Here is a 21,740-nt window from a genome sequence, read left to right on the forward strand (position 1 = left end):
CACCTGCTACCACAGAGACACCTCAGCCCCCTCATATACCCATATGCCATCCGAGGAAGGAAAATAAGGGGAGAGCAGACCCAAGCAATTTTATCTACACTGAACACTACCTAAAGGAACAGTTTAATTTTTTTTTTTTGATCAGACTAAACTTTATTCTAAATTGGATATTTTGTCACATCTCCTTCCTCACTCTCAAGAAGAGTTTTAGAATTAGCTCCTCAGGCGATCTTTTTGCATATTAAGCTTAAGAACCCTTGTCCAGTGCTCGCTTCAGTAGCTCATACACTAAATTGGAATGATACAGAGAAGATTAGCATGGCCCCTGCACAAGGATGACACATAAATTCGTGAAGCGTTCCATATTTTTGAAAAAAAAAAAATAGATACAAACAGAGAGGGAGGGAGGCAAACCGCAAGAGACTATTAAATACAGAGAACGAACTAAGGGTGGATGGGGGGTGAGGGGGGGAGAGGGGAAAATGGGTGATGGGCATTGAGGAGGGCACCTGTTGGGATGAACACTGGGTGTTGTATGTAAGCCAATTTGACAATAAATTATATTCATAAAAAAAAAAAAAGAACCATCGTCCAACTTTCTGGCCATCCTTGCAAAAAATAAAAGCTAAGTTAACCTTTGGATTCATTGATCATGAGAAGAGTAGATATTCTTGGTACTTACATTAGTTAGAATTTCTTCCCAAGGACCACTTAGCAAAAAATCCCATGCAAATGTTTTCAGTAGCAACCTTTCAGTAGACACACAAATGCACTTCTTGAAACCCTTTCTAGAATATTCTTTGCTCTATTTTTTGCTCAACAAAAAGTCATTTATTAAACAATCTAATGTTGAACCAACATGGGGCGCCTGGGTGGCTCAGTCAGTTAAGCGTCTGACTCTTGATTTCGGCTCGGGTCAAGATCTCACAGTACAGCTCGAGGCCTGCTTGGGATTCTCTGTCTCCCTCTCTCTCTGCCCCTCCCCTGCTAGTGCACTCCGTCTTTCTCTCCCTCTCTCTAAGTAAATAAGCTTTAAAACAAAGTGTTAGTATTGAACCCAAATTACACAGCATAGGATTGAGTTTGCTCCAGAGGTAAGCTTTAGAATATCTGGTGGAATTCATGAAATAAATGGCCTTTGAACAAACTTCCCTTCATAAATATTATTTCAGCTTGGTTTTTGCTAAATGGTGGGTGGGTCCCAAGTTCAAGAGTATGCTTATTGTGGGACTAGCTTATGTCACTTATTAAATAGAGACATATATCTAAGCAGGCAAGAGAGATTGTTCTGATATCCTTTTATAGAAATTGAGTCATTTAATAAGAACTCACAATGAAGTTTTAGTTTTTAGGTCTGTCATAACAAAGTACCACAGACGGTGTGGCATAAAGGTCAGAAATTCATTTTCTCACAGTCTTGGAGGCTAGAAGTCCAAGATCAGGGACTCAGTGGGATTGGTTTTTACTGAGGGCTCTCTCCTTAGCTTGCCCTAGAAGGCCCACTGTGCCCTGTGTCTTCACGTGGCCTTCTCGCTGTGCAGCTGTGTCCTAATCTCTTCCTCTTAGAAGGACGAGTTATAGTGGATGAGGACCCACCCAGATGACCTTATTTTACCTTGACTACCTCTTCAATGACCTTATCTCCAAATACAGGCATTCTGAGGCACTGGTGCCTCGGATGATCTACAGGAAAAACTGTACTCTAACCACTGAGTGTCTGACTTCAGCTCAGGTCATGATCTTGCAGTCTGTGAGTTAGAGCCCTACACGGGTCTCTGCACTGACAACTCAGAGCTGGAGCCTGCTTCAGATTCTGTGTTTCCCTCTGTCTGCCCTTCCCCCGCTCACACTCTGTCTCTCTCTCTCAAGTAAATAAGCATTAAAAAAAAAAAGAAAGATAGTCATTTCTTAGCTGAAACACTTCATATTTTGCACACTTGATATAGTTTACACAATGAATTCATGTGAGTTATTACTTAAGCATCCAGTCCTCCTTCAAGATCTGTAGGACCCACTTCCTTCTGACCCACTGTGTGATACCCAGAAGACTTCTGACCCTGCCCACTTGGGCTTTCCACAGTCTTCATTTTTACCAACAGTGTTAGGAACTTTAAAGAGGTCAGCTCGAACCTGTTTCCATGTTGATGGGATGGTGGAGTCTTCTAACATACAATGTAAAATATCCAGTCACAAGGATTGGTTAAACCCATTTTGATTCATCTGTATAATGGAGAACTATTTTGCTTTTACCACTGATATTATAGAGCAACATATTTAATTGCTCAGTACTGTGGTACTTGAAAGAAAGCAAGTTACAAAAGAAGAGAGCCTCATTTTTGTAATCCACAGCACATATGTGTGATAGAACTGTCCACACGCAGAGTAGTTGACTCTAGGTGCTTGGCTGCGGTATTTGCTGCTGGCAGCTGAGATTCATAGGAAGCAGAGCCACTGAGTGTACGATACGAGCTAACTTGGGAACTTGGTTTGTCTTTGATCCTTCCACTCTATTTGGCTTTAAGAACTTCAAAAGCTGCAAGACGCGTAAACTTTATCTGGATTATCTTGTCATTTGGAGCATTCAAGTGTCTGCTTCAATATGCCTTAGAATCACGATTGCCAAATGAGAGCGATACTTTGTGCTTCTCACATAGCTTCTTCCCAAGGATCCCAAAGCACCGGAGAAGTGTTACTTTTGCCTCCCTTCACTTCTCTCAAGAAACTCAGAATAAAGTCCTGGACAAGTTGACTCCTAAAAATTATCAGTTAATCCAAAGATAAACTGTTAAGGGCCTGCTTCCTCAAATAGACATCTTCTTCATTCATTCTCTGATAACACATGAATCCCACAGACTACAAGAGGGATTTGGAAATTAATAAAAATTCACTCCAAATAAAGGGCACACAAGGACATAGAAGAAGAAGTACTCGTATCTGAGAGAAAGTTGCCAAACTTCTTGGGCTCCTGTGGAACCTACCAGACTTGTTTTTTCTTTCCATATCTTTGTGTTGGCCTTTCAACTTTTAAAAGCAAACGATAGTCCCTTTCTATTTAAGTTCATAACAGGAATGCAACCAGAGATAAATGATTTCCTTAAATACAAGTCTGTACTAAGCTCTGTGATGCTAATTTATATCAGCTTTAGTGATTACTGGGTGGAAGCCATTTTTCTTAGCCCCCATCTTCCACTCACCAACATGAGGCACTCACATGGTGCACATCCTGCCCAGGCTTATTGTGCAATCAAGTGGCAGTGACGAAGGGAAAGACTTTGGTCTCTTACCCTCACTCTATTCTGCTACGTAACTAAGCTACTTTTCTTTGTTATTTTCATTCCCAAATTACGATCTGGTCATACAGTTTCCTAAATATATATTTACTTTATGTAAAATCCAGGGCATTTTGAAAGACTGAATCATCTTCATTTATAGTCCATACTTTAAAGCCATTTTTTTGTTTGCTTCTTGATGCAATATATTATTTTGTAGTTGATTTTGGCTTCTATGAAAAATTTGCTTGTTTATATGCGTGACTTTAAGAGCCTCGGAGATCTAAAGAACCAAGCATTACTAACTGTTATCTGGACATGTTTAAGAGACCTACTCACTCATTTAGCAAAATAAATTATAATAGAATTTTTCTATGTATGAATGAATATATGTTATATTTTAAAAACTTGGATTTTTCTCCCTAGAATGTAGAACTTTTTGGTTTTATTTTTGTTCCACACATTTAACTTTGAAATAAGCAGGTTGCTACATACCATAGTAATTGTGGATGGACAGGGGTCACCAGGAAACAATAAAACTGTCAACACAAAGTAATGACAACTGAGCACAGGGTAGCAAATAGGACATGAGTGTTTTATGAGGAAAGGTCAGGAGGTACGAGTCACAGGGAAGAAAGATGGGTTTTGCCTTCCAAACTGAACACACTTTACAAGTTAATTAGGCTTCTAGAACTTGTTCCAGATGGTGGAGAAATAGAGTGTGAGACAGATATATGCCAGCAAGAGAGGAGTCAGGGATGAAACGTAAAGTCTGGTGTCAGGGAGATCCAGGAACAAGTAGGAGATTAGGGAGAGAAGGAACAGAGATGTGGGACGTGGAGCAGCGAGAGATGAGGCCAACATGAAGCCAGAGGTAAGGGCTGAGAGACCGCACAGAGGAACAGGAAAAGGGAAAACGCTCGGCGGTCTCCACTCACAGCATGGCGGTCAAGGCCGCAGCTCATGCAATGAACTCCTTCACCAGCTCTTTGTGGCCAATAGACATGGAGACCGCAGCTAAACCTCAGAACCAAACACGATGCCATGCGGCGGGATTTCTCAGCTAAGTTAAGAGACGTTGATTCAAAAACTGATGCGTCTATATGCTCTGTGTGTCTCTACCTGCTGACTCTAAATTACACCTACTTTACAGTTTTAAGGAATCCATGAATTCAGATTAATTTTAAATTAAAAAATTAATTTGAGTTATATATATATCCCCAATTATATATACCAAAAATATATATCACATCAAGCAAAATGTTTATTAATAGAGCACACATCCTATATACACTCAAAATACATTGCAAACATTTCTTAAGAAAGCTCTGTGACTTATCCCTACATCATGAGGCAGGGCTGGGGCAAGGTGGGGAGAGTTCAGCCTTGACTTTGGGCACAGAGTTTAAGGGGGTGCCAAAAATTTTAGCGATCAAGGGAAATTATATTTTAATGTAACATTTTTAAACTCCCAAAGTGAATTATTCCATGATGAACGAAATATCAAAATTTTAAGTGAAGACAAGAACCCACCTTGACCTTGCAGGGCTCACCCTCACTCCCTCATGGTCCTGTTGGATATAGATAACAGAGAGGGTGTTTGTTTGTTTGTTTGTTTCATGAACTTTCATAAATTTTCCATCTGAAGGCAGGTGTCTCATTCACTTTTGCCTCATTCTACTTCTGACTCTGGTGTGAAATCACCGACAAAAGGATAGGCCATCCTTAGTCCTCCTAACTCTCGCCCTGTGATACCCCCGAGCATTTCTGCAAAGCTGGACCAGCTAACGAGGCAGTCTTTATACACCCTCTGGTATCAGAGTCCCCTCCAGACTCTGGTCCCTGGCTGAGTTGAGCCCCACAGATCTAGTGACCTCATTCCAGAGAAAGAACAGCCAATATTTGTGCTGATTGAACATCACCCAAGTCCAGTGGCCATAAACTCCAAGCCCATAAATTCCAGGGGCACTGGGCCCCTCTCCTTTTATTCTCATTATATCACCAGCATCTCCCACAGCTCCTGATACACAGCACGCAGCCAAGAAACACTTGCGAAATAAACAAGGAAGTCCTCCTTAGATTATACACAGAGGTAAATAAAAGCAGAGACAAAACAACCTCCAAAGTAAAAGAAAAAGCTAACAGCAGTTGAAGAAATGAATTAGCAGGGCTGCCTAAATTGCAATTTTGAGATTCTGGATCCAGAAAACATGAAGAGCTTAGAAACTAAATCAGCCAACACGCAGATGTGGCTAGAGCAGGAGCTCTTGAGCCAAGGTCCAGGAGGGAAGTGGGCTGTGAAAGTACAGAGCCCTTGAAATTGACTGCAAACTGTAGGAGCAGGTTTGGTATTGGGAGGTAAAAGACTCGTGCATCTTTAAAAGTCTTCTTCACCTCTGGTTGATAATCACTCCTCCAAAGACTGTTAAAAATGGCAAAGCTCATCCTGGTCTTGGCCCACTGAAACAGTTCCTATAAAATACCACTAATTATGATGCATTCCACTTGAGCCCAGTGAGATTTTCATCAACCCAGGGTTGTTTTTTTGTTTTGTTTTGTTTTGGTTTGCTTTGTTTGTTTTAGTAAAGCTGATGATACTGCTCTTTAAATTCCATTATTACTACCAGGCCCAAGTATACCTCTGTCCATTAAGTGCCCTAAGAAAGTCCGTTTGCTCAGCTTGCTTGACAGCCTAGAGACCTGCCAGAGATGGAAAGAAAAATCATATCAAGTGTCCCAACAACAGCCCCTGTCTCTGGCCCTGCGGCAACTTCATCAGCCCCTGGTGGAAAAAGAAGGTCTGCATGTGACCTCTGATAGTCTTTTCTTTACCTTTCTTTACCTCCTCCCACATACACACCAGAGAAATATCAGCGTTCTGCATAATACCTAATTTGGGGGAAAATATAGTTAGCATTACAAACGTGTACTCATTTCGCAGGAGAAGAGCCAAAGCGTTAAGCCGTTATATGACTAAAGACTCAGCTGTCATGCTAGAAGTGCAAGTTGAACTGCCTTAAAGTGGAAGAGAGGTGGAGGCATTTACTGGTTTATTGATCAACAGGGTTCCAGGGATCATTGGCTTCAGGTAAGGCTGGATCAGGCGCTCACACAGGTCCCCGGTACTGGATGTCTACCTGTGGTCCAGCTCTCTCCGTGTTGACTTCACTGTGGCTGCCAGTTACAGGGAGTCTTGGGCACACCCCTGTACCTCAGCAGCTACAAAAGAAAAACATAATTTAATTGTTCAATACTTCCAAGTTAAGTCCTGCAACTGAACCTCATTGTCCAGGTCTCTGATACATGTCCATGCTTATACCAATCATTGTGGGCAGAGGGCATAGAACATACTGATTGAGCAGACCTGAGTGACACGCCCTCATCTAAAGCTAGCAGTCTAGAAGAGCCTCCCTGGAACTGTGGGGCCTGAGACTGAGGAGTTAGCATGTCCTCAGAGGAAACTCCAAGTGCTGTCAACAAAAGAAAAGAATACGATGCTGGGCTATTTAAAATAAACAAACGTACAAAAACTACATTTGCAAATGGAAAAAAATTAAGCAAGATGCCCAAGGTCAAATGGAAGTCAAGAGTGACAGGGAGTATGAAAATGTGTGTTTCGTTACCTCCAGTCTGGGTAGACGTTCATTTGCTAGCGGGGCCGGAACAAAGTAGCACAGACTGGGTGTCTGAAACAATAGAAATGTTGTTCCGCATGGCTCTGGAGCCTGGAAGTCCAAGACCTAGGTTGATAAGGCTGGTTTCTGCTGAGGTCTCTCTCCTTGGCTTATAGTAGCCATCGTCTGTGTCCTCATACGGTCTCCTCTCCGTGTCTGTCTGCATCCTAATCTCCTCTTATAAGGATACCACTTAGATTAGGGCCGAAGGTAATGACTTCATTCTAATTTAGTTACCTATTTAAAGACCCTATCTCCAAATACAGTCACATTCTGAGGTCCTGGGGGTTAGGACTTCAACATATAAATTTAGGGGAAGAAGCACAGTTCAGCCCATAGTGGTGGGTTTCATTACACCAAGCATGCTGGATGTAGTTTATATAAACAAGTGAAGGTAAACCCACAGAAAGTGACCACGTGCACAGATCTGCCAAGATATGCACAGGGGGGCCGTATGTGTGCCTTCTGGACACCTTACTGAGTGTGTCGGCATCCAAGGTGACTTGATGGTCAATGACCTTGTTCCATCACAAATTTCACAAGTAAACCATATCTGGAGCCACCGCACCCCCACCCCCGGTGGAGTCAACCACTTTACAAAGTAGCGAGTTCGTGTGAAACTTTTTATCAAATAAGATAACCCTTTTACACCGTTTATACAAATGTCAGTTTCAACATTATCTTTTTCACACTCCTTATGCATAGGGCAATAAGGAATGGAAAGTACAGAGATTAATTTAGGTAACAATTACCATAATTCACAATTGCATTAGCACCTATTAAGGTTCATTGTTCTGTGGAAATTTTAATGATACATTCCTGAGTGAATAAAAGCCGAAGATGATTGGAAATAAAATTGTTTCTATGTATGCTGACGGGACTGCTGAGTGTAATTATACATTTCAGAGGCGACCTGTTTTGGAGTTTACTCCATAATTTTATGTAAATGTTAAATAACTTTGTGCGTTCTTCCTCCCGGGTTAAATGCTAATTTGTGTTATTTCAACACAGGGAGTACTGCAAGGTTATTAACAGACTTGCTCTGCCAGCGAAGCCGACTTTGGAAAAATAGCTCCGCATTCTTCAAAATGATAGAGGTATCTCTAGTGTTTCTTCCTTTTGCATCTTATAAGTGGGCTGCCAAACTTGTCGTTCTGAAAACAGCTATTCAGTCTTAAAATTTGTAGCGAAAACCCAAGACGTGAGGCATTTTCTCCCTAAAGGTAATCAAGTTCGTTCCTAACGTTGGTTTGCATCAACTTGTTCAATCCCAAAAGAAAACAGGTAGAGGGTAACAAACCTTGAGACTCTCCAAAGTATGATCATTTTCATGTGTGGATAGGAGTGGCTCTCTATGTCCAGATTTCTCGCGGTTCCTAGAGACTAACACAGAGCCAGTACATAGTAGGCATTCTTCAGTACATGCTGATGGGAGGAAAATCCCCAGTCTTTACAAACCCTCAGGAAACCATCAAGACAAAAATCTGCTGAAACACAGAGGGCCTATTTTGCTTCTGCAGAAATGCTCACCCTATTCCCACATATATATGCCCCCAAATCAAGAGAGGACCAGAACAGGCACACATAGAGAAGGCAGGGGATATAAAAAGCAACAGATCCGTGTATGAGGGTTGGAAAACAGTAACACGTTCCCCTACAATTTCATTATCAGATCCCAAAGTCAGACAATCAAAGCATTCCACTTTATTATGACAAGACTCTTTGGCGATGAGGTCAAGAAAGAGTCAAATTATTTGCTTTGGCCTCTAGTGTCACACAGAGGAATTGAGCGCCACATAGGGATGTGAACTTTTGAAAGAGCCTCTAAGGTCGTCTGGAGAGAACAGATGCCCAGTAGTGTGAGAATCTTTACCAGATTCACAAAGCCAAGGCAATGCCAGCACTGGATGCCCGGGCTGCCTGACTCCCAGACCCGTGTCCTCCCGCCTCCCTGCACAGCCCAGCCAAGGGTGACCAGGCTGGAACATCCCTCCGGCTTCCTCTTTGCACCATGGAATGGTGTTGTAGGGTAAAAAGAATACCTGTCTCTGGTTCCGATGAGTCAGGATGAGTCTCAGCTCTTTGGCTTACGTTTTCAGTAACGTGGGTCAATTACTGACTCATCTGAACTATATCAGCTCTTTAGCAAAGACATCTGAATGATCAATAGGATTTTCTATTATGAAATATCAACAAGGATCTGGGAAGCCCAGAATAAACTGAAAATGTGGGGATAGAGGGCTGCAAAGAAAAAAAAAAAATCCTGTCTTTATCTGCTGAGGATCTCCTGGGACTGGTTGATCTGGCCACAGAGGAAATGGAGAACTCGTAAGATGGAGAATTATCAAAAGGCTTAACATTTATTTGAGTTCTTAAAAATAAGACGGCAGTTGTGCAACATTAAATGTACGCTAGCTATATTGTTTCATCATCGTGACCATCTACTCTGTGATTTTCTTTCTTCATCTACACAATTTTTGGTTCTGCAAAACTCCGGAGATTAATATGTTACACTTCACAATTACTTAGTTATGCCAATTATTTCTCTCTTAGACATGTCAATATCTAAAGTGTCGGTCAGCGTGTTGATCTCTCTATTGGCATAAAAGTCGGTCCAGTCAAGTCCCATTTGGAGAAACATTCTTCACATAAAATGTCATCACGAATATTGTCATCAAAATCACCATCAACAAACTGATCTCCTCTACCAAGGGAAAGCTTTACTCCTGAGGGAGACTTTAATCTATTTGCTGGAGACCAAAAGCCATGATAAAAGTCGATGGCCGTCTGAACGCCCAAGGTTGTTGCCTCAGTGACATTTCAGCTCCCGACTTGCATTTTACTTTCCCTTCTCCAACATCGCTTCGCCTTCTCTGTTCTCTCTATTCCAAACATGCTTATGCCTCCTGTTCTCCTAATGCAAAAACATGTTTCAGAGTTTCCTCCATCTCAAGTTTTGCCAACTTCATCCCAGTTTCACAAACACATATACAGAGATGTCACATGTAGTGATAACATGGCCTCGAGTAAGATAAAACATAAGCCAATAGTGGATAAATTTTAAAACAAGGCACTATTTTGGTGATTCAGACAGCAGATGTCAACTCAGAATATATAGTGACACATATCAGGAGGCAACTGCTGTTGAGAATTTAGGAACTACAAATAACTATTGAATCATTTCCCAAACAACTCACCATGCTAAGGAAAAAGTCAAAAATAGAAGTACATTCAGTACTTCAGTTTGTCTCCAAAGTTAGGGGCACTGATTATACTTATTTCTATTCTTAAACGCTCTTTTACCAATAGGAGCTCATGTCTGCTTATTGTCACCAGACTTGAACGTGTCCTTCCTATCAATATCTGTCTTCTTGCTGCTTTTATTTTCCAGCAAAGCACTGAAATGCTTGAAAGTCTACTAAAAATTTAGTTTTCATGCATCTGTCTCGTCCATTACAACCAAGCTGAATGAGAGCAGGGACTGCCTCTGACTTGTGATTGCTGTATCTCTGGGTCGAGAAAAGTCTCTGGCATGCGGTAGACGGTGGATAACGTTTTTTGAAAGAATAGCAGATGTGTGCATACTGTGTGGTGGCAAAAGAGATCGTTAGATGATCACCTGCAGATGTCTGGCATCAGCTGCCTGGGACAGGCAGGACCTTCGGGTGACCAAGGAGTTGATGTCATTTTGGTGGAAATAAGGAGTATCATGGATCGGTTAGTGGTTTTTAAGGAAACTAGAGAATTTAGGGAGTAAAAATGATAAACTCAGGGCTTTGAATTTCTAGGTCAACGTCTTGATACGGGACCAGAATGCTTCTGTGACTTCCCTACAAGTAATCTGTTTTTTTTTTTTTTCCTACAGACACAGGGCCAGAAGTTCTGAAAAACAAATTCTATATCAAATCTTTCTGGTAGCTGAATTACAAGTCAAATTGAATTCACATCCCTGAAGCGTTTCTGATGTTAAAGTTCCAGTGTCGGTTAAGAAAAAGCAGCATCCTAAAAATTGGACACATCCCGTGAAGCTGGAGACTCCGAACCCCCAAATTCCACTGAGGTGCCTTTGCAGGGAGAGGCCCTTCCTCCCTGACTGGTGTTAGTATTCATCTGCCTAAACGGGCCACAATGGCTTCCTCTGAGGTGTTTGCCTTGCAAGGAGTCGCTGTTATTTCTGAAGACCCACACACCCTGCCTGTCCTTGCTTCTAGACTTGCAACCAGACCCGAATGCCACCAGACCCCAGAGCATGAGTTACAAAGTGTGAACCATGAGAAGACGAGAGCCACACCAAAATCTTACAGGATTCTGTCAGCTTATACAGACAGAAACCCGACGTACGTGTATGGAAATGGATTGTAAAGGTGTTGGAAGAACTATAATGTTGGACGAAATTGAAATCATGGATACGGGAGCTCGGAGCTGAGATTCTGAATTCGATGTGCCAGCTTGAGTGGCTCTAAGAATTTTCTTGGTTACTTAACCGGAACTCAGTAGCCTACGCTAAATGAAGACTAAATGTCAAGACCTCCTTGGTACGTCGTAAAAGACAGTATCTAAGGCCCAGGGAAATTGGAATGCCAGAGCAGATTTATCATCTAAGAATTGCTCACCCACCCCCTATCTATACCCAAAGAGGATCCAGAAGACCCTTCACCAAAGCAGAGAGAAATACCATTGTAAAGGGAGTGGTAGCATCCTGGGAAACTCTCCAGTGGCTACTCTCTGCGAGCCAGTGATGCCTGTGGTAACCGCTGCTTCGGAATGAGGCTCCCTGAATTCAATGCAGATGCTGGAATCCAGGGTGGGAAAGAAGAAGCCGACTGCGGTCACCGTAATAGGCAGGGAGCTGAAGCAGCGATTTGATGGTTTCAGCCACAGAGATCTCTGTCGTTAGCCGATTTCTCATATATCCTTGGGACCGATTTGATTAAGCGCAAAAGCTCTTGGTGCGGTGAATCACCACAACAGACATTCAAAGCCCCTCAACAAATTTCTTGACTTGAGTATTTTTGCACTTGCCTCCGTTCTTACTTGGCATCTGTCAAGTCCTGAGTCTGCTGGGGTTCTATGGGAAATTTTTAAAAATCATCTTGTTCGGAAATAATTGCAAAGGTACAGCAACATTACCAGAATAATAACGAATGGCCCAAACTCCTCACTTAAATTTTCGTCTTTTTAACATTCTGTCAGGTTTGCGTACTCTGTATGTGCTTACATACATGCATATATACTTATATATAACATATATACATATATAATTATCATGTTTTCTTTAACATTTGAGAATAAGTTGCCTACAACGTGGTACTTTACCTCTTAGTACTTCAGAGTATATTCCCAAAAGAAAGATTTTTTTACATAACCACTTCTTTACGGACTAAAGTTATTGACTTCAGTAAATGTAACATGAATACAAAAATTGTATTTATCTGCTCTCTGTATTTCAATTCTGTCAATTTGCCCAGACTGCCGGACTACCGGATCTGGCACGGTATCACCCACTGCATTTAAATATTATGTCTCTGTGGTGTCTTTTAATATTTAAAATTTTCCATCTCGGAATAGGCGGCAATTTACTACGGCCCCCTGTTAAGGGCAGCACTAGAAAGGGGTCACTTATTCCACTGTTGCCGAAGAAGACCTGGGACAGATGACCAGTGTGGCCAGCAGACTTCTAAGATGGCCCCCGAGATTCCCCACCTCGTTGGTGTCCATTCTGTCTGCAAGCCCTGAGACGGTGACATGATGGATTTTACTGCTGTGACAACTGCCGCAGGAGTCAAAGCCCCCTGAGAGGGAGTGAGAGGGAGTGACAGGGTGGGGCAGAGGCAACAATGGAAGATAGTTGCTTCCAGGGGGATTGGCCAAAGAACCAATGTATATATAACTTTTCCTTAACTCCCGAAACTGTCCTTCTTCCTAGTCAGCCCCTACCCCCTCAGAAACAACCACTGAAATGATTTCTGCCATCGTTGATTAGATTTTCCTATTACCGTAGAGTGTAAACAAAACTTTCGTATGCACGGGAAATAAAGTGGGGTGGCTCGCTTTGTTGCCATATTGGCTCTATTGCAGTGGTCTAGAATGGAACCCACAATATCTCCAAGGGACACCTGGGGATGGCATAATCTCTCTAATGGGGCGCCTGGGTGGCTCAGTTGGTTGAGTGCTGTCTCTTGATTTCAGCTCAGGTCACGATCTCAAGGTTCGTGAGTTCAAGCCCCGGCCTCCGGCTCCGCACAGCGCAGGGCCTGCTTGTGATTCTCCGTCTCCCTCTCTGTCTGCTTATTCCTGCTTCTTCCCCCGCCCCCTTTTTCCTGTCTCAAAAACAAACTTTAAAGAAAGAAATATACGACTCTCAAGTTCTTCTATTTATTTGTTAGTTCAGTAACTTGAGTCTTCAGTTGAAGAAGAATTTGTCCACTTCACTTACACTATTGGCAGAAAGTTCTTCACAGTATCTCCAAATTTTCTTCTTAATGTCTGTGTGACAAATCAGGATATCGGTCCCTCTTTCATCTGTGATGTTGCAACAGGTTTTCTTTCATTTTCTTATCAAGCAGGGTTTATCAATTTTATTCTTTGCAAAGACTAAACTTTTCACAGAACTAACTTTTGGCTTCACCGATTTTCTCTATTCTTTGTCTCTTTTCTATTTCATTGATTCCCACTCATTTCTATCCTAGGCTTTCTTCTGCTTTTAGTTGTATTTGCATTTGCATTTATTTATTTATTTATTTGGTGGCTTGCTTCTTACGGTAGATACGGGGCCACTGACTTACCCTGTTCTTTTCTGATACATGAATTGAAAGTTATAAATTATCTTTTAAAGAAAGCTTCAGCAGCATCTGGGAATTTTGATAAATTGTGTTTTGGTCGTCATTCAGTTTTGAATGTTTTCCAGTTTCTTTTGTTACTTCTTCTTTCTCCCAGGAATTATAAGTTACTGCATTACTTCATTTCCAAATATTTGGCGATTTCTGAGGTATCTTGTTTTTATTAGTTCTAGTTTAATACCATTTTAGTCAGAAAACATACTCTGTAGAATTTTAATCACTTGAAACTTGCTGGAGCTTGGTTTATGACCCAGCTTTTGGTCTGTCTTATTCGATGTTTCATGTGCGTCGGAGAAGAATGTGTTTTCTCTTTTTGTTGGATATGCTATTCTATACATTTAAATTAAATCAAATTGGCTAAAACATTTGTCAAATTTCTGTATCCTTACAGCTTTTTATCTGGGAGTTCAATTACTGAACCTCCAACTATGATTGTGGATTTCTTTATAATTTTCTTTAGTTCTATCAATTTTTGCCTTCTGTATTTGGGGGCTTTGCTTTGAGTGCCTATAATGACTTTCTAGTTATGCCTCCGTGGGGTTTTTTTTTATGGACTGCTTTACAGATTATAATATGATTTTAATTTATCAACATTCCAGTTCACTATTTTCTTTCTCCATTTGTGCTAATCTGTTGTTTAAACAAGACCTTGAGAATGTTTTGACAAATACATTTTTCATTTCTAGAATACTACATGGTTTCTTTTAACATCTGCTTACCTGTGTTTATTATGTCTCCTTGCTTGTTTAAATTTGTGCTTACTTCTTTTATTTATTTTTTTAATCAGAGTTACTGCAATACTTTACATCTGAAATATTTTTTTAACAGAAGTCCTTGGGGGATCTGTTTCTGCAGATTTTCACTCTTGTGGCTCATGTTGGTGTAGATTGCATGACTGTTGGTTGTGAGTTTATATTTGCTTGGTTGACACTGATCAACCTTCGTTTCACCTTTGTTTCTACTAAGGGGGCACTTTCTACTCACACTTTCACCGATGCTGGTTTTAGGCAACTATGGGTTGCCTGGGTTAGCCTGACGTTTCATTCACCTGATCTGATGTTGACATGCATATTTGCCCTTTGGAAGATCTGTCTTTCCTTTGCTGGCCCCTCACTGCTCTGGTTTCAGCACATGAATTTTTGCCTCTGTTTATTTAGAGGGGCTTCAGGATGTCTTTTCTTTCTTGGAAGTCCAGCACTGAACCCGAAAGAATATGTGATGCAGCATGCTGTTGATTTCCAGCAGGAAGGCCCTTGAGGGTACTTGTCTCACCATACTTGAATTTGAAGCCTGACAACATTCTATGTCTTCAGTCCATGAACATTACTACTGAATGTGCCACTGGGGCCAATGCCTGTGGAGGCTCTGATGCCAAAGCTCCTGTAGCACCTCGTTTCAGCGTCTTAACCCCCAAAAGCCCTCATCATCTGTCTCATTGTCTCTAGCATTTAGTTCCCTTTCATTTTCTGGTCAAGTAGAATGTCCTATAGTAGAATGGTTAAGGCCCCCCCATTGAATTCTCCTATTTGTTCCATCCAGAATCCTCTGGAAAGAAAGCCAACCCCAGTAGAAAGGTTTGGTCCCTCAACACCACAGTTCTTTCATTTCTCCCCACAAAGCCCTCTTTTTAGCAAAGTGTTTAGGCAGTCTGGGAGGAAAGAATACAGAGTATATTCAGACACAGCCTGACACTATACCTAAAGTAGAGAGTATTTTTGTGACTCTCTGAAATCTGACTTCCATGATGATCTTTCCAGTCTGCTCCTCTGTCTAAATCCCAATAATGATGATGTCCAGGTTCTCCTTCTTGAGTGTTCTGGACTCCCAAAAATCAACAAGTGTGGCTTTTTAATTAGAAGTAATGGTACTCTTTGCCCAATCATATGGAGGAAATTTAGAGTGGATGCTGGTGACCTATAACCTCAGTTCCAAATTCAGCTAAAACTCCCTCGTGCACATAATTTTTTTACCTAGGGCCATAAAAACACCTTCCTGGTAGTGATTAAGTTCATAGGGGCACAGGAGAATGTTTCAGAATGCTGGGATGCTAGCAGTTTTGTGAATTGAGTCAAGTATTAAAAGAATACTCTGTTATGCTCACTCCCAAGAATGGCGTTGAAACTGGGCAACACAAGTGCCATAAAATGTAAGTATTTATAAGCTACATTGATTATTGGGGTATATAGCCACATGAGCGTAATGATGCTATGGTACAGGTATGTATTCATTTTCCAATGAATTATTATTCATTATCCAATATTATTCCTTCTTCCTCTTAAGAAAGTTTTAAATATCAGGGTAAAATAAAGTTTATACGAAAATGAAATACTTCAAAATCAAAGTAATTGTGTATAAACAAATTTCTAAAATGAATCATTAACCCTCACAATTTCACTTACAAATGTTTCAGTATATTTTTATAGTGAGCAAAATTCTAACATATTAACGTTCCCCTTTTCTCTTTAACAGTAAAATTGGATACACAAAAATTCAATTTATTATATTTTTAAAAATTCATAAGCATTATTTAAATCTTTACAAGTTTCTTGCATTTTGCAAAATCAGCATTTTTGTTAAAAAGGCATTATATATTAACCCGAGACTTTTACTACAGCTTCTTACTGGTTACAACCTTTTTAGAAGGAAAGAGGACCTACAAATTTGGTAATTTTATAAGCAGGAATTAAAAAGGTTTCATTGTGATTATATTTCAATCTAAACATCTCTGTTGTCAGCAATGAAAACACAAAATGCAACTCAATAAAGTCTATGCTAAAAATTTTTTGCCCTGCACATTAAATTGACTTAGTAATATTCTTTTAGGAGGGTGTTTTCTTCTTTCTCTTTGCTGTACTAAAATCCGTGATGTTAAATCAAAACAAAATTCCAAATGAATTTTTAAGTATTCTTATGTCCCCACCCATGACACCATGATCAAAAGTCATATGTTCTGAGCACTTGGGTGGCTCAGTCGGTTGAGCCTCCGACTTTGACTCAGGTCATGATCTCACGATTGGTGAGTTCAGGCCCCACATGAGGCTGACAGCAGTGAGCCTGCTTCAGATCCTCTGCCTCTCTCTCTCTCTCTCTCTCTCTCTCTCTGCTCCCCCCCAATATAAATAAAATACCATTTATTTGCGCTCTTCAAAAAAAAAATATATATTTTTTAAAATATACGCTCTTCCAACTGAGCCAGCCAGTCACCCCTGTCCCCAGCAGTTAATAGGTAGGTGGAATATAGGACAATTCTAGAGACCAGCTTTTATTTTTTTTTAAAAGAACCCTAAACTCATGTAATTTTAGTTTTTTAATGAAGAAGATTCATCAGATGTGATTTGTTTTATACATTTGTAAGACTTCTTACATAAACATATTCACAAAGCAGAAAATAATCCTTTGACAAACCATGTTCATTGGCTTACAAATTATGACCCCCTTCCAAACAGGACCAATTAGAGTCACTTATTATCACTTAGCAAATAATTATTCATCCATATTTCTTATAAAATGCCTCTGCTGTATTCATATAAAGCTTAACTTTTTCCCCCCAAGCTTATTTATTTTTTTAGTAATCTCTGCATCCAACGTGGGGCTCGAACTCACGACCCCGAGATCAAGAATCCCACGCTCTTCTGACTGAGCCATTCAGGTGCTCCTACAGCTTGACTTTTAGTAAAATTTCAAGGATGTTTCTAAATTGAGCTTGGATATCTTAGTTGGAACCATATTTTTGGTCTGCCATTTAACTGCCTGGAGTGCTGGTATGTGGCCCCTTAACAGCTCTGATATGATCTTCTATTGCCTCAACCATTTGCTTTGTATCAGCTTTAAATCTTGTTTAACTAAAGATCAAAACATCAGTGGCCACTCCCATCTTTCCCAATTCCAACATGAGCCTTAAAGGTGAATACACCGCATATTGTCTTCCATTTTGTTCACTTTAGGTCACTCATTTGATAACATATTGATCTTGGGAGGAAATAGTCAAGAATTATGCAAAGCATAGGACAAACTTTGAAAAATATCTCTTTATCGTCTATGAAAACACCTCAGCACATGCATGCACAAACACACGCCCAAATTATTACCTTCTATTACATCAAATAATTAATTGTTTAGTTACCTTTTCTTAAAGTAACTCCATCAGATAGAGGCATGCTCACATGGGCAGTTAGCGAAAACTCGAAAAGACCATTCCTGGCCTCCTGCAGAAATGAACAATGGGCCAGCCCATAATGCTAAGCCAATGTCCCCCAAAGTATGTTCCACACAATTTGCTGTTAATAAGTGGTAAGTGGCCAAATGATGCGAGAAACACTGGAGTATCAAAGTTAAACTATTTTCATTGCAGGATTTGTCAGAGTCTTTAATGGGCTCGTGAGTATTGTGAGTCTGCAAAAGCGCTTTGAAGATGTAGTGTTTCCCTGTTTGTTTTACTTTAACCCAGAGCATCTTGAGAGTCTGAGCAAATCTCACTTTGGGAAAGGATGGATTGAATGGACTTTCTGGAGTTATTATAAGAATTAGATGAGATAATGCACGTAAGTGCATGTCACTGAGCCTGGCACAGAGAGAGTGCTTAACAGAGTGAGTGCATAACAGACAGGTTTATGAAAAGCTACACCATTTCACATTCATACTAGCAACGGGTAAGGATTCCAATTGCCCCACGTTCTCATCAACACTTTATTTTATTTTATTTTATTTTTATAACAGTCCTAGTGGGTGTGGAGTGGTATGTCATTGTGGCTTTAACTTACGTTTCCCTAAGAATTTGGTGATGAATCGGGGTGCCTGGGTGGCTCAGTCGGTTGAGCATCCGACTTCACCTCAGGTCATGATCTCGCGGTTCGTGAGTTCGGGCCCCGCGTTGGGCTCTGTGCTGACAGCTCAGAGCCTGGAGCCTGCTTCGGATTCTGTGTCTCCCTCTCTCTCTGCCCCTCGACTGCTCATGCTCTGTCTCTGTCTCAAAAATAAAAAAAAACATTAAAAAAAAAGAATTGGTGATGAATATCTTTTCATGCACTTATTGACCCTTTGTATATCTTCTCTAGAGAAATATCTATTCAGATCCTTTGCCCATTTTTAAATTGAGTTTTGTCTTTTTACTGTTGAGTTGTAGGAATTCTTTAAATGTTCTGACTACTAGGGGCACCTGGGTGGCTCAGTCAGTTAAGTGACCGACTCTTGATTTTGGCTCAGGTCATGATCTCATGGTTTGGGGGTTTGAGCTCCACGTCAGTCTCCGCGCTGAGAATGTTGAGCCTACGTGGAATTTTCTCTCCCTCTCTCTCTGCCTCTACCCCACTCATGTTCTCTCTCTCTCTCTCAAAATAAATAAATAAACTTAAAAAAATGTTCTGTCTACTCGTCCCTTATCAGACATATGATCTGCAAATACTTTCTCCCATTTTAGGGGTTGTATTTGCCCCTTTCTTAATAGTGTCATTGGATACACAAAGACTTTAATTTTGTCATGGTCCAACTGAACTATTTTTTTCTTTGGTTTCTTGTGCTTTTCAGAATCATCAGACTTTACAGTCCTTCCTCTCACGCTATCCTGCTATTTCTAAATGAGATCCTCTATGTAAAGTCCCTGCCACAGCATCTGACACATCAGAATTTCAATAAATGTTAGTTCCTTCTCTCTGTACTCAAGAAGCCAGGATGATTGGATGGGGCAAACGTCTTAACTCACATAAGTTGGGAGAAATGTTCCAAACCCAAAGTGAGATCCAAGGGAATAGATTGGTTGAATCAGCCAAACGCAAAGGCAGGTTAGACATGGAGTGAAGGGACAGTCAACATTGTCACCAAGTTTTCCTGACAAGACACCTGGCAGAATGGAGTGATTATTAAAGGACATGAACTTAAGATAGAGGTTGGGATGTTAAGATGAAGATACCTAGAGGTCTTGGTTTTACCAATCAGATACAACCAGGGAAAATCTGGAAGGGAGTGCGTGTCAAATAGAAGATCATCTGGCACTCGCGGGGGCAGGAGTAGGGGCAGGTCTTCCTGTGGTAACTGTCGGGGGCTCCTGGCACCCAGGCTCTAGCACCTTTGGTGCTAAGTCGGGACAGCCAGCGGTAGTGGCATTCTTCTCCCGGACCAATATGGAGGTGCCCTTGGGCATTTTGTCTGGCTGCAATGTTTCTGGCTGTGTCGCTCCTGGTAGTCTCCCATAGAATCTATAAACTACCTAATCTCCTAAATAGTCTAGGAATACTTATTATCTTATAACACATATTATGATGTAATTTTATCCTGTTTATGTATTTGTCAGCTTTTAGACTTGAGAGTGCTGATTCTCAAGTGGGGATGGCTTTGCTCCTCCTTCAAGGGGACATATGACAATGTCTTACAGATACTTGGGATTGTTACCACTGGGGTGGGAGAATTGTTACGGATAGCCACAGGATAAGGGTCAAGGATGCTGCTAAACATCCTATGATGTACAGGACAGCCCCCCAATCACAATGGATTATCTGAGCCAAAATGTCACTAGTGCCCAGGTTGCTCAACCTTGATCTAAATCACTTGAGGGCAGAAATCATGGCTTATTCAGCATCATATCTCCAGAATAGTGTCTGATAAATCCTTGGTAAAAGAATGGAAGAACAGCAAAGGCATTCTCTAATGAATATCACCATTTGGGGAGTGGGGGAAAGAGCATCCACTTCTTCATCTGAGTTTTGTCGTTCACAAGTTGCTTCTCCCATCCAATCCATTACCTGTTCATGTCCCTGAGGATTCTCTCCTTGGCCATTTTCTCTCGTCCTATTGTCTTTGGGGTCTTCTCTTGCTCGTAGATTTCCTAAATAATCTCTTACATTTGCACAACTCTCTCCTAATTATATGTTAAAAGACCACAGAATTTTGTTTTCAGCTCAGACGTATCGCCAGGCCTCCGGAATTGCCTACTAACGTCTGGATGCTAACAGACACCTTCCCCACACCAAACTTGCCCCCCCCCACACCATATATGAGCAGAGGGCACCCAAATTCCATCTCCTTCCCAATCTGCTATTTCAGCAAATGAATAACTGAAAACCCTGTTACTCAGATCAGGCAGCTGGACTTCTCTCTGGCTCTCAGCCAGGAGCTGTGAATTCCACTTCTTGAGTATACTCAATAGATGGTGAATTTACACCCTGCTCTCCAACTTTACTCCTAGAAACACACTTCAGACCTGGATATTTTTTGCTATCGCTTAGTCAGCCTTCTTGTCTATAGTTTTTACCTCTTCTAGTCTTTTTATATAGGCACCTGCTTGATGTTTCTATAACGCATCTCTTGTCATATCCCTTTCTGTGTTAAATCCCGAGACTTCTCTCTCTGGATAAAATTCAAACTTTCTTGCTCTAAAATGCAAGGGGATTTATGATGTTGCCTCTGCCTATTTTTCAGTCCGCCTTGGTAACCTTTTCCTTCTTTGCTCTAAGTGTCTTCTTCCAATTCCTCCTTGCACATGCTGTTCCCACTGTCTGAAATGATGTTCCCCTCACATTCACCTGGCTGTTGGAGAAGGGTAGACATTCCTCCTTACTATTTGTGATGATCATTTTTAGGCGTTAAATTGATCAGACCGGTAGTACCTAGTTTTTCAAACACTAATCTAGGTATTGCCATGAAAATATTTTGTAGATGTCATTAACATGCTCGAAGTGGATCAGTTAAATTTAAGTAAAGATTATCCTAGAAAAATCATAGTGATCCTCATCCAAGCAGTTGGAAGGCCTTAAGAGCAGAAGTGAGGTTTACCTGAGGAAGAAAAATATTCGCCCTGGAACTACAGCATCAGTTCTTGCCCGGATTTTCCAACCGGTCCTTCCTGATGGCCCGCACTATGGATTTCAGGCTTGCTTGGCCAGTCCCCGCAATCACACAAGGCAGCTCCTTGCAATAAACACCATTGTATGCACACCCTCACACACATACATCCTACTGGTTCGGGT

General features: G+C 41.0%; 1 long non-coding RNA gene and 1 other non-coding gene across 2 annotated transcripts in view; one reads left to right on the plus strand and one right to left on the minus strand.

Moving 5' to 3' along the window:
* The first annotated feature begins 264 nt into the window (after positions 1-264).
* LOC113594307 (U6 spliceosomal RNA) lies at positions 265-370 on the plus strand. Its single transcript, XR_003414667.1, has one exon. It is a non-coding gene; the product is annotated as a U6 spliceosomal RNA (small nuclear RNA).
* A 5,915-nt stretch (positions 371-6,285) lies between these two features.
* The window catches only part of LOC113594196 (uncharacterized), a 29,522-nt gene continuing 14,067 nt past the window's right edge, over positions 6,286-21,740 (minus strand). Inside the window, exon 3 of the long non-coding RNA XR_008291240.1 lies at positions 6,286-6,488. This is a non-coding gene — a long non-coding RNA (uncharacterized LOC113594196). The remainder of the gene's footprint in view (positions 6,489-21,740) is intronic.

This window comes from Acinonyx jubatus, chromosome D4 (genome assembly GCF_027475565.1).
Source record: "Acinonyx jubatus isolate Ajub_Pintada_27869175 chromosome D4, VMU_Ajub_asm_v1.0, whole genome shotgun sequence".
NCBI classification, from domain to species: Eukaryota; Metazoa; Chordata; class Mammalia; order Carnivora; family Felidae; genus Acinonyx; species Acinonyx jubatus.